General features: G+C 37.1%; 1 non-coding gene across 1 annotated transcript; it reads right to left on the bottom strand.

The window, feature by feature from the left end:
• Window positions 1–292: 292 nt before the first annotated feature.
• On the bottom strand, window positions 293–455 carry LOC121158861. Its single transcript, XR_005884246.1, has one exon. It is a non-coding gene; the product is annotated as a U1 spliceosomal RNA (small nuclear RNA).
• Window positions 456–17538: the final 17083 nt, after the last annotated feature.

Raw genomic sequence — 17538 nt, 5'->3', positions numbered from 1 at the left:
CTATCCATATATCCAGATTATCTCTCTTGATTTTCTGAGATAATTAATACATTTATTCTAGATCATCAAAGTTGCAGGGATAATCTATTTATTATGTTTATGATTATTAACATATATTATTATATGTTCATATAATTCGTTATTACTCATTTTCCTTTAAATGACTCTGAGTCCTGTAGTGATGTATCCTCTTTTATTTGCTAATAATAATTTGTACCTTCTGTCTTTTGTTTTTATCTGATCTCACTATAGTTTTATTAATGCTGGTGTTTTTTGTTTTCTTTTTTAATTCCAGGGGAGCGCACGAATGCAGTCCCCGACTATCACATATTATGCAGTCGAGTTTCCCACATTTGGGGAAATCGCAGGGGTCAGCACATCCAGAGTGCAATGGATAAGCCTCGTCCTAGGAAAACCACATTCGTGATCGTGGTATCTTCCCTGCCAGTAAGTGTGGTGATTTTTTTTCAAAGAGACATGTTTCTATTTTGGTGTTCTTTATTAATTTGTTATTTTCAATTTGATTAATTTCTGCTCTAATTTTTATTTTTTATTTCCTTCCACTTATTTTGAATGTACTTTATTCTTCCTTTTTTTGAATTTATGAAGGTAGAAACTTCGCTGATTTTAACTTGTAGTATATGCAATAATGCCATAATGTTTCTTCAACTATTTTATTCCTCTAGCGGACAAGTTTTGATGTGTTCCATTTTCATTTAGGTTAAATTGCTTTAAATTTTCTTGAGATTTACCCTTTGCCATGTTAAATTTAAAAGGCTGCTGTTCAACCTCTACATATTTTGGATTTTCTAAAATATGGGTTTCTAAAATTTGGGTTTTCTATTTTTGCTGTTATTGGTTTCAAATTTACGTCCATTACAGCATAAGAGAATATACGATATTATTTCCATGTTTGCAAACTTGTTGCAATTTGATTTATGTCTGAAAATATGTTCTATCTTGGTTAGTTCTCTATTTGAACTTCAGATGAGAAGAGTGAGTAATGAATTCTTGTTGAATGAATTAGGCTGTATGTGTCAGCTGTACCTAGTTGACTTAGTGCTGTTAAGTTAGACTATATCATTGCTGACATTCTGCCTGGTGTATGTCTTTATTTCTGATATATTTTTGCTAGAGTTTCCAGTCATAAAAATGTGTTCATTTTTACTCCCTTCAGCTTGTACCTCATATATCTTGGTGTTTTACTATTAGTTGTATCCACATGAAAAATCATTATGTCTTTTTGGATTAAGGACCTCTTTAATAAAGCAATACATTTATTCCTTAAAACTCTCCATGCTCTGAAACCTGCTCTAAAATAAAGCTTCTTATACCTCATTTTGTGTTCATCTGTTTTCAATACTGTTTAATTCATCAAGAATAAATAATACATTATTTTCCCATCATGAAGCTTTCCTGTTATCAAGGGGTAATCATGTAACAAACATAATATTATAAATAGTATGCTTTGTGTTGGAATATAAGGATAAAAGCTAAAAAGCTTCTGAGTTATAAAAATTTATACAGATGAGATGTGATTAAGTTTTTTTTTTGACCACTGAATATATCCCACAGATACAAGAGGAAAGTGGCAATAAATTAAAGAGACACTATCATGTAACCACTCAAACTTACAAACTCATACTTGGAGTGGGAAAGACCCTTTGATTTTTTTAATACAGTTTTTAGAAAATAAAGATGCTCAGTACTGGTGAAAAGAAAGCTGCAATGTGAAACATTAATCAAAAGATCCTATGTGTTTCTCTCCCAAATCCATGACTTTCTAAAGAGTATGAAAATCATGAAACAACATGCAAATGCTTGTAATTTAGCTACTATTGAGATAATTACTTTATGCTCTATATAGCGCTAAGTTTTGAATATCTAAGTTGATTCTCCATATGAGGTATCACTATTATTTCATATCATAACTGGGAACAAACTCTAAAACTGGCTAAGATTACACAAGTTTTCTGAGATCATTTATCCAATAGGTGTAACAAAGAGGATTTAACTTTATATTGCCAGATTTCAAAATTTATATGTATTCTTAGCAGCTACAGCATACCTCCCCCATTATCTAAGGAATGAGCTGCAAAACTAGACGTACTTGGTTTCACTTCCTGGGAATATACTAAGGATGGGAGTTCATTCTGAAGGGATCTTTGAAGACAGAGTTCAGAGTAACTCACCTTGCCAATATTTTCAGATCTCTCCTGCAGAACAAACTACGACTTTAGCAATCTGAGAACTAGATTTGCTAAACTGAGGACCTATCACTCCTTCTGTCTTTTGTCTAAAACAATGGGATAATCTTTTGACATTCTATTTCCTTGGTAAATGACTACAAAGTTCTAACTTAAACACAGGAAAACGAACACTCTTAGTCTTTACCCTTAAAATGCCATTTATCTACCCTCCCCCCGAGGTTATGGGAGGGGTTGGGGGATTCCCAGAGCCTACGAAGCTGTGTCACATAATGCAACGTAATTAATAAAAAAAAATCTATATATATTAAAAAAAGAAAACTTCCTTTCTGAAGACAAAGCTCTCAAGGAAAAAATGGCATTTATCTAATTACTTTATTTTTAATATTTGTACTTAACATTAAACTCAGAATTCCCCATTGCTAGTAATGCAGAGGAGGGTACGTGGGGCTGGTCATTTCAGCTGAATATTTCTGCTGATAACCTAATAGAAAAGTTGTAGTGACAGTCCATGGCATTTCTCTCTCCACTGGTATTTGTCTATCCCATAATGCCACAGCAAAGAACCATGTCTAGCAGACTCCATTGTTGTCAATGGAAAAGTGTCCATTCTAGAAGGTCAGTGTGCACTGGCTAAATGACTTTTGGGGGTGACCGGAACTGGTGTGTCATGGGTGAATTCTGGTTGTTTTCTAAAATTGTTAAAAGTGCAAACAGAGCTGATCAGTTAGAAACATTTATTACGCAACTTTAAAACATTTTAGATGTTAGAGTGTGCTTCCATTTTGTAAAAACAGGAAAAGAATTTCCATTCCTAAGTCACTTGCTTCATATCAGATTACCATGAAGAACTGTTCTAGCAGCAGATTGTCCAGGAAAGCTTCTGAAGTATTTCCCCGTATTAATCATAAGAAGATTGTACTGATAAAACGCAAACATTTCTATTTTGAACTCATATTTTACTATCATAAATTAGATTATAAAACTTTTATTTTAAATTTTCACATTAAAATTTTCCTTGAAGTAATAATTAAAAGATAGATCTTGAGAATCTATGTTCATGGGCATGTTTCAGCAAGCCTCACAGGGAACACAGTGGAAATGACATTTTATATTAAACTTTTGAAGCAAAAAAGGAGAATCTATTCAATGTTGTAACTGTTATGCACAGCATGCATATTAACTTATCAGCAAGAGGAAATTATGACAAAAATTGATTTAAAAATTTAACACCAAGGAGAGAATTCCAATGTGACAGAATTTAATGTATCCAGTAATGGAATGACTATATTTTCAAACCTCCTAATTGGATTTTTGTCTTCATATAAATTGCAAAGCACTTGCACTTTATTATAAATGAAATGGAGCATCCATCCACATAATTATTGCTTAATATTGAGGAAGCACCTCCTGTGTTTGCAACTCATATAAATTTGGGCTTCCATGAGTGAGTTAGGTGCTTACTTTGTATACATTTAAACTATTACTCAATCATAACTAGCAAAAATAGAGCAAGGTGCTATATGCCCCTATGTTTATACATCAGAAACAAAATTTTTGCTTTTTTTGTTTCTTTTAAAAGATTTATTAATTTTTATTGCAAAGTCAGATATACAGAGAGGAGGAAAGACAGAGAGGAAGATCTTCCATCCGATGATTCACTCCCCCAAGCGACCGCAATGGCCTGTGCTGCTCCGATCCGAAGCCGGGAACCAGGAACCTCTTCCAGGTCTCCCACATGGGTGCAGGGTCCCAAGGCTTTGGGCTGTCTTCGACTGCCCTCCTAGGCCACAAGCAGGGAGCTGGATGGGAAATGGAGCTGCCAGGATTAGAACCGGCACCCATGTGGGATCCTGGTGCGTTCAAGGTGAGGACTTTAGCTGCTAGGCCACGCCGCTGGGCCCAGAGATAAAATTTTTGGATTAAATTTTTGCAACAGGCAATATAAACCATGAGAAAGTTTCTCTTACAAAATAGCTAACCTGGGGCCAGCTGCAGCACCAGCAGACATCCATTCTTGGTGCAGTTTTTTGTGTCTGCTGCTTCAATTTTGATTCAGCTTCCTGCTTATGACTTGGGAAAGCGGTTGTGGATGTCTCAAGTCCTTGATCCCCTGCAACCACATTGGACACAGGAGACCTGGAGGGAGGTCCTGGTTCTTGGTTTCTGATTGGTTTTGTTCTGGCCATTGTGACCATTTGGGAAGTGAATGATCGGTTAGTCAATCAATCATTCTCTCCTGTCTATGTGTAACTCTGCCATTCAAATGAAAATTAAGAAAAAAAAATCTTTTAGAAAAAGATTAGTTGTTACTATTATCACTGATGTGAATTAATAAAATGATATAAAATACTAAATAAAATCAAAATTTCAGGGTAGTGCTACATTATACAGTAAAGTTAATGAACATTAATTTATTTTAGAATTGGATGTAGCTATTGATTTCTTTATGCATGTTGCCTTAATTAATGACAGTGTACTTTAACAAACATAAACTCAGAAATAAGAAAAAGCTCAAAAACATAAGAACTAAATGAATGAATATATAACTAACACACTGGGGAATAAATTCTATTTTTTGCATAAATATTTGAAGTGGAAAAACTGTCTAATATAGTTAGCAGTACAGAAATTCAGAATTAGGCAATAGCTAATCAACCACGACTGAACAATTTCACCTTTGGTTTATCTCCCAGTAGAATAATTATGTAGAGAGGAGGCTGGAGTCAGTCAAAGGGCCTGACAGCATATGCTTGTTATAATTTTATTTTCTTTACATTACCTTAAAATAATATCATTAATAAGCCCTCCCTTTGTCATCCACAGAGGAGAACCCTCTGAGGCTTACAAGGAAGGGTTGGAGGACATAGATATACTACCTCGTGTATACTAATGTGTGGAACATCATGTCCCTTGTGAGCAACGGCAGTCTCCTGGGTTGTAACTCTTTAGGATCCAGGCTCCCTGGGTCTACACTGGGGCAGATGGAGATATCTAAAGGATGCTGTTGGATATGTGGAACCCAGGAGAGAAAAGAACTAGGGAGGCGAATGTGGACTTTGTTTTTTTCTCAAGGAGTAATTGATACTGTAGGAGCAGCTGAGATAATGGTGCAGGAATATAAATACATTGAATGAAATAGGCAGAGAGTAAAATACTGAAGTCACAGAGTAACAAGGAAATTCAAGAAAGAAAATGCAGAGAAGTTCAGAATGCTTGCCTGCACAGAATATTTTTATGACTTAGAAAAAAGCATAGCTCCAGAGATAATGCTCTAATTAGTGTGTCAATCAAGGAAGATGTGCATTAAACGATCAGTGAATTCATCAGGTAGTTAATTGTTAGCCTTAGTGTGATGCAATATGGATGGGTGGCAAATGTAGAAGCCAGAGTCTAGTACTCGGAGGTAGACTGGAGGTGAAGACGTGAACAGTGGCCTTTGTCTTGCTTGGTATCGATTTATTCTGTTATTCCTACCACACAAATAGTTGGAAGAGAAACAGAATAGCCTGGTGCAATACTTCATCTCACTGACTGCACACTGAAGTCACCTTGAGAAGGTGTAATTAATTTTTTTTTTGCTACCTTTTTTCCCCCCTAATGCATAAGCCCCATTCAAACCAATTAAATTGAATCCCTAAGTATGGAACCCATATAAAATTTATTTTATCCCAGGTCAGAGTTATATAGAGAGACAGAGAAAGTTCTATCTGATGTTTCACTCCCCAGATGGTCACAATGGCCTGGACTTAGCCAGGCTAAAGCCAGGAAATTTAACTGAATCTTCTACATGCATGGCAGCGGTCAAAACCAATTGGACTTTCTGCTTTCCTCAGGTCATTATCAAGTCCATTAGTGGAGAATCTGGGACACAAACCAGTGCTCTTATGAGATACTGGCATCAGAGGTGGTGGCTTCACCTTTTCTGCCACAGTGCAGGCCCCAGAAATTGATTGTTTAAACAGCACACCTGTTGGGAATGGCATAATGGTCTAGTGATAAAGTCCTCACCTTGCATGCACTGGGATCCCATATGGGTGCCAGATCTAACCCTGGTGGCCCCACTTCCCATCCAGTTCCCTGCTTGTGGCCTAGGAAAATAGTTGAGGACCCTGCACCCACGTGGGAGACTTGGAGGAGACTCCTGGCTCCTGGCTTTGGTTCTGCTCATCAGAGTGTTGCGGCCGCTTGGGGAGTGAGTCAATGGATGGAAGATCATCCTCTCTGTCTCTCTTCCTCTCTGTATATCTGACTTTCCAATAAAAATAAAAATAAATAAATGTTTAAAAAATAGCACACCTGTTGATCCTATTATTTAACTAGAATTGAAAACTTCAGAATCAGCTTTAGTTTAAATATTAATCTAATTCTCTGCTGTCACTTCTTTAGTCTCAGTTCCCTTATCAGATAAGTGACAATATGAGTAGTCATCAACTTCATTGGATTTTAGGAATGACTGAGTGATGTAAAGTACATGAGATAATTTGGTAATTGTTACTACTGTTATTAAAATAAACAACTGATCTCTCTGGTTCCCCAGTTTTTGTGGTTCGTCAGCTCTTCAGAATGTATCTCATTAGATACAGCTAATATGTTCGGAATGGCCTCATATTCATGAAGGGATGAAGAGAGACTGATGTCACTCCCACCAATTATACTACATGTCACCTATTCAACAATTCTACTATCATCTTGGTATCTGGTCTTAATTCTGTATCAGGTGCATCAAAAGTTGAGCATCTCAACTTGCTGGAGTTTTACGTTTCTTGGGCCTTTGTTTTCTTTCATTAGCCATAGAGCTTCATTATTCTTTCATAGAACTTAATGAGATTTCTTAAACCACTGTTTATGATTAACTTTGAAATAAAGTCCTTTGTGTTAACGATGTATTGTGATAATAGAATATGTGCTAATAGTACAGATCGCTAATAGGCAGTTACATATGTTAATGACTGTTAGGACCTGTTTAGATGGTGGTTTCCTGCCTAGCTTTTTACCCTTGAACCTTACCTTGGCCATCATTTTCATGGGAAGGTAAAGGCAAGGAATAATAACTCATGACTATTGCAATATGGGAGAGAAACCTCAGGCTGAAATAAATTCTTCTAAACAAATTTACTTCTGAAGTAAATTCTAAAGGTGAAAGACTTTTGAAGAACTAAGATGAGCTAATGGAAAAGTACTGCTTCCAGAACCTTAGTGGAGGAGTTTGATCAACAGGATATGTTGAACATATTGAGTTATTTATTCCTGAATTGGCAAATGTTCTTCTCTGTGATTAACCCATCTGTGTTTGCTAATTGATACCCAAGGGAGCTGGTCTCCTTCCCTTCCTCTGAGGCTAGGAGACAAAGGTATTTTCCTTTTTGACTGCCTTTCAGAGGAGTGATTCCCAAGTTCTTCCAAAAGAAGTTTCTGGTATTTAAAATAGGTAGGAGTTTAGGTGACATGATACCTCTGCAAAGATCAGATAAACAATTTGTAACTCAAGATATTTGAAAATGAATGTACCAGTGTTAAGCAGAGATGGCACTTTCAAGGAAATAGGATAGGACAGAATGACAGCAGAGGGACACCCGGAGACTAAAAGACATGGAAAGAAGCAGAGACAATGATGTGGTGGTATAGTGAGCAATAACCCAGCAACATTCAGCAAACCATGATCTGAACTGCACTGGCAGCAGAAACTCCACCAGGAACAAGGTGGGAAGGGACACTCACTGGAATCTCAGGAGGTGAACCCAAAGAGCTGCTGGTCCTGCTGGTCTGTTTGATTTGACAAGGAGCAGAGACAGAGCAGCAGATCCCAGACAGGCAGTGCAGGGACAGGATGGATTTCATAGTCCATTTTACCCCTAGAGCCAAAGAGGGCACCATTTTATTTAAAGAGGCAAAAGCTATGGGACAGGATTGTGGCTGTATGGAGCTGGAAGTGAACTAATTTCTGGCTCAGTGAACTGTAACAACATGGCATTGTACAGGTTCTACCCAAGACAGGTCAGGGTAGTCCTCAGACCTGAAGTTCAGCAGATCAAGAACTCTAGTAGTGGAACATCAGCCGCTATTTTGTACAGTGTTGCAAAGGCTATGCGCATGTGCTGAGCTGAGACTGAACTCACTTTCTTCTCAGTTCAGTGCACTGGTCTCACAGGAAAATAATACCGACTATGGCATTGTATGGTTCAAAATAGGTCCTGTTGGCCCTCAGACCTAATGACCAAGAGATTCCAGCAAGATCAGCACTGCCAACAACTTAGCTATTTAGGATACTTAATGTCTTCCTAATCCTGGGAACTGCTTGAACTGGAAGTGGGACAAAGGTTGTACACACAATGGTGGAGATGGAAAGTGGTGAGCCAGGAGCTGGGGCTATGGAGACCGTGGTGGGAGTATAACATAAGAACCCAGACAAGAATTTGCTGGAGGGAGCAGCTCAAGTGACTGCAAAAAACTGGGTACCAAACACAATAAATAAAACCAAACTGTAGATCTGTGGGTGACACAGCTTAGAAAGCTGCCCCAAGGAGAAGACTACTAACCAGAAGTACAATGATCAAGAGCAAAAGAACAGACAGAGACACAATAAATATTACTGAAGACTCCCCTGCAAAGGAGCAAAAACTTTTGTCAACATCCAGAACTCCCAAAAGGCTTGACCCAAAGCGACCTTCACCACAACACATGATAATCAAACTCTCTTAAATTGAACACGAGGAAAACATCCTTAAATATGCACATGAAAAAAATCAACTGACATATAAAGGAATGCCAATTAAACTCACAGGAGACCTCTCACAGGAAACTACTAGCACCCACCAAAACCAAAGGCAAATGTAAAGAAACATCCCAGTAAAATAACAACAGAAGACTAAATCAATGAACAACCCTTTGCTTAAATGACAGGACTAAATTACCATCTGTTTATATTATCCCTGAATGTAAAGGCTTAAATGCATTAATCAAATGTCATTGATAAGTACATTGGATTAAAAACAAAACCCATTTATCTGCTGCCTACAGCAGACACATCTCACCAATAAAGATCAGCGGAAACTATATCTTATGGATTTTGATTTCTTTTTAGTTTAATCTTTCATATTTCTCTCAAAATTCTTCAGATACTCATAGATTATATATTAGCATCATTTCCTTCAAGAAGGTTCTTTATTTTGCTTTAGTCATTAGTCATTAGTCATTCAGTAACATGGTATTAAACCTCATGTTGTTTTTAATTTCTTTTCTAATTCCTGTTGTTGATTTTGTTTTGTGGCTTTTCATTTAAGGGGATGTACAGTTACTACTGTGTAATGGAAACTATCATATCCAGTAGCATGTTGTTTAACTTCATGGCATTGTAAATTTCTATTTTTCGTCCTGTTGTTTTATGTTGTGGCTTTTCATTTAAGGGAATGCATAGTAACTATGTAATGGAGACTAACATATCCAGATGGGAGGATACAAGGCAGTATTCATCTCTACTTCTAGATCAAAGATGGACTATATCTTGACAATAGGATACTGGACTGTCTGCCATTGTCCATATCTGCAATGATGGACATATGACTGTTTATGAAGAACCACATTATGGTAGTAATATAGGGGAACTTAGTGGGGGAAGAGGGAACTTAGGGAAGCTGGAGTAGAACTCCCAGACTCTATGGAACTGTATGATAAAGTGATAATAATAATCACTACAAAAATCAAATAGAAGCAAAAAAAGAAAAGGAAAGAAAAGAAAGTAAATGTTCCAAGGACAGTGAAGATGGAGTAAAGAGAAATGGAGAAGCCTGCCTAAAATTGAATCAAGAGGAAGGGAATGTTGAGGATATCTCAGTAATTGTCTTTGATTTTTCCTTGGGCTTAAACTTTTCTTCAGTATCACCTCCTCTGGAGCGTCTTGATAATTATTTGAAAGAGAACTAGAGAAAAGGAAAGACAGATACAAGACAAAACTCCCACCTATTGGTTTACTTCCATGCTGCCCACACACTTTTGGCTGGGTCATGGCTGACGTTAGGATCCAGTGGCACAATCGAGCTCTGCCACATGGATGGGAGGGACCCAACTACACAAGCTGTCACTGCTGCCTCTCAGGGTCCACATTAGCAAGAAGCTGCCATCAGGAACCAAACCTACATATCCTGATGTGAGACAGTGATAATTTAACTGGCATCTCAACCTCCAGGCTAAACACCACCTGATTTTGGATTTTTACTCAACCCTCATGTTCTGGTTTAAAATAACTTTGTACTGTTTAGAGATTTTCTAAATAAATATTAGAAAGTTCTATTAATTAGAAAGGCCTGAAGGACCAGGGTCTTGGTCTTGGCCTGGCCCAGTCCTGGCAGTTTTGGCCATTTAAAGCGTGAAGCAATGAGTGGGAGATTAAGTTCTCCCTTTCCCTCCCTCCATTCTTCCCTCTATGTATCTGCCTGTTTGATAATTTTTTTTTTTTGAAGAGGAAACGTGATCAAGGGAAATGTTTATACAATTGAATTTTATCTCTGCAGTATTGGAAAGAATATTCAGCAATGAAGTGATAAATGCTTTACTCTAAACTGTTCAGTCTCAGAAAATTTTCCTTCTGAAAGCTGGATGGAGAGACAATGGATAAACACAGAGAGAATTGGGCAGGTGAAGGAAAGGAGCTCCCATCTGTTGTTATAGTCCCAAAAATGTCTGCAACCACTAAGACTGAAGCTACAAGCCAGGAACTCAATCCAGGTCTCCCTGATGGGTAGCAGAGCATGAATCCCTTGACGGATCACCACTGATTCCGAAATTATACATTAGAGGCAGTTAGTCAGGAGCTGGATTGGAAGTGGAGCAGTGGGATTCTAACCAGCTTTCACATGGAATGCTAGTTGTATAGAAACAGAAGGGGCAGGTGCCTTTGTGCTTGATATTTTAGCAGAATGAGGTCTTCTCTGCTCTCACATCAATTAGGAAAATATTTCAAGGCATAAGCCTTCTTTTAATACCCTGTATAATTAGTATTCAAACATGAATTTCAATCACTCTGGAAGTTTGGCTGACTTAGAATTCTGTGGATTTACTAGAATGCCATTCCTAAATAGTTTGGGTCTACTTTTATTACACAATATTTTAGGCAGATAAGACATGCATGATGTAAGTTACATTGGCTAGTCAACAAAATGTTTTATATAACTTAAGACCTAGAACATAATGTTTTTCTCTTTTCCTTATTGGACACCACTGTTTTCCTTTTAGATAACTGCATTTTTTTCTTAGTATCTCCTTCCTTTAAATAACATGATTATCAAATATGCTAGTACCTATAATAATACGTTTACCTGTGTTTAAAAATAATTTTGCAAATACAAAATATGCATCAGATAAATTTACTTCATGCCCAAATGATGGTACCTACTCAAGAGGACCAAATTGGAGATTTACATAGATGGTTCCTCTTAGGACAATTGGCTATGCACCTGCCAGCTGCTTCTGTTTGAGTGAATTATTAAGTTACATTGGATTGGTACTCAAAATTACATTAAATGCTATTTATCCTACACTATCCACTTGCGAAAGTACTTCCTTACTTTTGCTTTTTGTTGTCTGCACCATGAAGTTGTTGATGTTAAGAGTATTAAAAAATAAAGATGTAGTTACCTCCCAATGTGATGTGACAGTGACTTTGACAATTTAACCTGAAGAAGATACTGACATGTACAGTCACAGTTTAAAAACTCTAATAGTTCATTCAATTTACTTAGAAAGTATAAATGTTAAGTTATGATTCATCATGATTTGTCAATGTTCTTTAATCCATAGTTTACAAAGCTCTGTGGTTCTTTTTAAAATTTTCAACTTATTTTATGTATATAAAGTGAGCAAACTTCATGTATTTGACAGTACATATTTGGAGCATAGTGGTATTCCCCCACTCCCTCTTTCTTGAATTCCCTAACTGTCATGCTCATTTTTCTTTTTCTCTTTCTTTTTCCTTTTTCCCCAATTTTCACAATGGCATACTTTCAGTTACCTTCATAATTGCAGGCTTAAAACTCCACTAGAGAAAGAAGTCAACATGTAGCAGTAGGAAAAAAAATCCTATTCCTCAAGAGTATAGACAAAGGGTGTACACAATAATCAAATCCCAAAATGTCAAACTCACTCATACAGACTACATTTTTTTTTGTTCAGTGTATTAGTAATCGCATCAGAGAAAACATATGATATTTGTCATTTTGGGGCTTCCTTTTTCACAGAATAATCTGTGGTCCTTTTCATGAGATGTTTATTTTCTGTTTCGCTAAATTGCATCTGCCTTTATGGCATAACTATCACTACAAGTCTCCTATTCCTGATTTGCCTAGGATGCAAAATAAATTTAAATTTTGAGAGATAGGGATAGAGATTGAATCTTTCTAAAGAGACTCTGGCCAAATCTAAAATAAGCTGTGTGATCACAAGGAGAGACATATAAGACTCCAAGGTCAGGGTGACAGGTGCACAAATAGACAAAGAGGAAGTAAGTGGAGGGGAGGGAAGTAAATCTTGCAGGAAAAAAAAAATAAATACCTAGGAAAAATCTCATTTTGAAGTTAAAGGCTATCTAGACAATTTGTGAAAAGTTGCAGGTTTCAAATTTATTTGTTTGCAATCTTTACTGATGATTAAATCAAAGTGATTTTCTTTTTTTATATTATGAGGCATGCTCATGAACAAGACAATCTGATTATATTTACATATAGCTTCCATTCAGCCTGTGATATAACTAATTGGTGATTTTGTTAGCAATTCCTTATTTTGCTATATTATCTTTATATTACTTATGCATTCATGGCATCTATTCCACTGGGCCACCAAGCTTCTTGTTTGGTAGGATAAGATTCTGACACTAGGGACTTAATCAAAATCAAAGCCTTGAATGTTAAATAAGTATCAGGCAAAAAAAAAAAAAAGATAGCTGAAACAAACAGAAATAAAATGAAGAAATACAAAAAGCAGTGGTGATTCTATATCACAAATTTGCCCTTATTTTTTACTCTTACCTGCATGGTTTCTGTCATTAACACTGAACTGGAGACTCAGTGGTTCTGTTCTCAGATGGGCTCTTTTATGTAGTAAAGCATTGGAAAGCCCATGAATAACCAGGAGTTATGACAGGTCTGATCTCAGGGTGAGTGCTTTCATGCCAATGATTTCTTTGGGAATCTGAGAAGATCCAAAACTCAAGGGAAAACATACATTTTATTATTTCATGAAGAGATATTTCCAAATGTAGGATTCCAGCTACCATCACTGTCTCATGCTGGGGAGTATTCTATAAGCTGTGCTTGGAGGTGTGTTCTAGGTTCATCCAAAAACTGGTTGTCTGTCTTAGAAGACTGCTGGGGTCCATGCAGTGGGTGTGGGTGACATGAGGGTGTGAAGAGAACAGCTTCCAGCTGTTAGGCAAGGGCCGGCGGAAGTCCTTCCAACCACCTTGACACTGTTTCACCCCCTGGCTGCATGGACACTCAAGCACCCCACTAAGAATTCTGTATTCTATTGAGGCATTGTTGTTTGCCCCTGTGAGACAGTTTTTGCAGGTTTTTGCAACTGATGTGAGCTTGAGAGTTAATGTCATTGATAATGTCTTGGTGAGTGGGCCTTTGACAATTTACACACAGGAGCACAATTAAGCCCATGCCATTTTTGGACACCTTATTGTGTGCTAGCTATTGCCTCAGAACCTGGCCCAGACATGCAGCACACCCTCTGGGAAGGGGCTTGATATGTATGTCTTAAATACTAATGCAAGTGATGGGAGTGAGAGCTGAAACTGTTATGACAATAAATATAGTTATTGTTATCTCAAAGGCTAGCCTGCCTTTGCAATTTTTAGAAGTGTAGAAAATGTAATTGTTTTAGCTGCTTTTATAATTTTTAGCTAGAGGAATTAAGGATGTTTTATTAAAAAATGCTTTTGATTATTGCTTTATTGTTTATGGGGTTGTAGGAGTCTATAGTTGTAGGGGGATTTAACATTTGAAGTTTCTGTTTTAGATTTTAGGTTTTTTCCCTTGTAACCTATTTTCCCATTAAATAATGGATAAATTGTAGAAATAGAAATGTGGTAGGAATGTAGTACTGATTAGCAGGTAATCTCATGTGCCTTGGCCTTGGAGTTCTGGCTGTTGCTCCATGGCTACTGTTGAAGAATGAATAATGGCTTGCTTTGAAGAATATGAATACAGTATTTTGCAGAATTATCTTTAGGGACATCTGCTTAGCCCTGAAGTACAGACAGAAAGACCAAATGTCTGTACATGCCCCCCTAGTCTTGAAGTAAAAATAGAACAATTAGTTGCTTGTGTAGAAGCTTGAGAGGGGTTTTGAGTAAATAAAAAGGACAGCATTTTCTTCAGCGGTTGTGAGAATGCACCAAGTGTCTGTGTCTTTCTTTATCGCCGACTCCATGCACTCTTCCCGAGCTCCGAACTCGGCTGGAGCTGGACTCCGGCAGAAGACTCTCTAAATATTGAGCCTTAGATAATAATAATGAAGAAAATTCTTGCCCGAGTTGATACTTTTGACATTTTCATGTATTTACAACTCATCTTGGGATCTGGATAAAATACACATTCCTGGCCTCTATTCTGAACACAGTAACTGAGATGATAAAATCGGGTATTGCTAAGATGCAGCTGACTTGGGGGAAAGCGCTTGTGTATGTCATTCTACCCCTTTGACAACCATCTTTGGCAAAAAAACAAAGCAAAGCAAAACCAAAAAAAACCTGCACTTTGCGGTTACTGTACAATCTGATGCAATCAGGAAATGGCAGTGACTTCCATGAATACCCTTAGTCAAAGAATGGGCCTCTGGAGGGCTGTCCATAAACTGGAGAGACAACGGTAGGACACATGTGTCTTCCTAGTAGGGTCAATGGAATCAACTTCAGTCATCAGTGTGCTGATAGATGACATGTTCAAAGAGCTTCCTAGCAGGAACCCATACCCTGAGTGGAAAGATGAATGATGCTTGTGGCCCTGACTGGGAAATCTCACCCATAGAATCCAGGTACATCAAAAATCACTTAATGAAGAGCAACATTGAGTGTCACTCCCAGTGGTGAGTTTTCAAATCTGTCCACCCCATGGCACTGTTGACTTGTGATGGAAATGTAGATTTTCAGGTGAGGCCATTTGTGGTAGAATCCTGCATTGACACCTGTATTCTGAAGCAAGATACTTTATCTCTCTAGGACTCATTTTTTCCATAGAGACATTAATTATGCCTTATTTCCAGGGTTGTGGTGAAGCACATCAAAATACCTGCCATCATGCCTTTATTGGACACTTAAAAAATGCCCAATAAAGGTTATTAGACTTCCAGCAAGATATTTTTCCCTTTAATGAGCCGTGGGATGGGATCAGAATAAAGCTTTCCTACGTAGTGCAACAAATCCAAAGCAAAACCAATTTGGTATGAGTTGGAGTTTTTTTAAAATGCTTTTTGGTTATAGGTCACAAATTCCCTGGGTACAAGTGTTTTAGCCATCAAAAAGCTGGTACTATCGCTTCTAAATTCTTATTCTACCTTGGAAAGAACTTTATCACACAAAGAAGCCAATTCTAGCAGAGCTAGAATGTTGGCCATTTCTGATGTTATGGCTATTGTGAATCTGCGTATTGATTATGAGCTCTCAGTATACTTACTGTACTCATTCATTATTCATTCATTCTTTCCACTCTTTAGTGTACACAGTCTATTCCTATTGCCATGGGGATATCTATTAAATGACAATATTGTATTTACTTCATTTTAGTCATTTCCATAGTTACTGTTGTATCAGGCTTATTCCAGTTTTGACACTGATGAAAAGAGAAAAGAACTTATTTAACAAAGTGCATTTTTTATGCTTAATTTACTTTTGTATCTCTTTATGTCTCAAATTTAGCAAGTGAAATATTTGTTCCAATGGATTATCTGAAACACATCATTGGTTGTCACATGCATGATTGATTTTAAATTCATGCCTGAATCCTTCTTTTCAGACTAAATCCTAGGACAGTAAAACATGCTTACTGCAAAGATGGCTTTCCTGTCATTGTCAAGTACACCCGTCATCTTTGACTTAACCTTAGTATTGTAAATAAGTAGTTGCTGGCAAGAGATCATAAACAAAAGCACTCACCATGTCTATATTTTCCACATGCTGTGCCAGGGAAGGTATCTGTCTAAGCCATCACTCCATTTCCCCCTTTCTTGATACTTTTTTGTCCCTCTTACAAGCCATACTCATTTTTCTCATATCCATTTTGAATCTGTCTCTATGTCTCTTTGGTTACTGTGGCTCAGTAATGAGTCATGGAAATTACTCAAAACTTGTCTCTCTCTATTTATCCTACCAGCTATATCCTGTTATTTGTCTGCCTCTCAGCTGCCCTTGTGTAACAAGATGCGTTTTTATTTGCTTTCTTCAGTGTTATTTTTCTTGCTTAGAATTTCCATTTTGAATTGCCAATCCCTACTACCAATTTAAATATTTCCATTTGTTTAAAAAAGTTACAATTCATTTAACTGACAATATCTTTCAATATCACAACTATATAACAGTACAATAAACCGAGTTTAATTGGTTCCAAATGGAGTTTCAAACCCAAAGATCCTATGTGCAATCATAACTCCTTTCATATAGCATAGTATGCACAAAAATCCTTATTTTGGTTTTCCCTAATCTTGCTTTTTATTTACCTACTGAGAACCCAATTGTATCTGATAGGTTGGACAAGTTTTCTTTATTTTTATAATAGTTTAAGGTAACTTTTAAATTTACATTATAATCAAAGGCTTCCTCTTTTTACTAAATAGTTTAGTAAATAAAGGGCAATAAAACTATAGCCCAGCAGAAAAACAGACAAGGGCTACACAAAATAATCAAATGAACATAAGTTTAACTTTGGGGCTGGTGTTGGGGCACAGTGGAGCAAACCAATTTCTGTAGCACTCTTATCACATAAGAGTGCCAGTTTGAGTCCCAACTGTTCCACTTTGGATCTAATTCCTTACTAATGGGTCCAGGAAGGCATCAGAAGATGGCTGTAGCACTTGGGCCCCTATACCCATGTGGGAGACCTACAAGAAGTTTCTAACTCCAGACTGCATACTGGTCCAGATCTGGCTGTTGGGGTCATTTGGGGAGTGAACCAACAAATGAAAGATGTGTGTGTGCATGTGTGTGTGTGTGTGTGTGTGTGTGAATGTGTCTCCTTCTTTCACTGTAATCCTGCTTTTCAAATAAATGAGTAAAGTAAGAAATCTTTTAAAAAGAAAGTTGAGTCTTTATATATAATGAAATATTACTCAGCTGCAAAAA

Source organism: Ochotona curzoniae, unplaced genomic scaffold (genome assembly GCF_017591425.1).
Source record: "Ochotona curzoniae isolate NIBS_2020 unplaced genomic scaffold, NIBS_Ocur_1.0 contig_3819, whole genome shotgun sequence".
Lineage (NCBI taxonomy): Eukaryota > Metazoa > Chordata > Mammalia > Lagomorpha > Ochotonidae > Ochotona > Ochotona curzoniae.
Note: the sequence above shows the minus strand (reverse complement) of the source record. Positions and strands in the feature narration are given on the sequence as shown.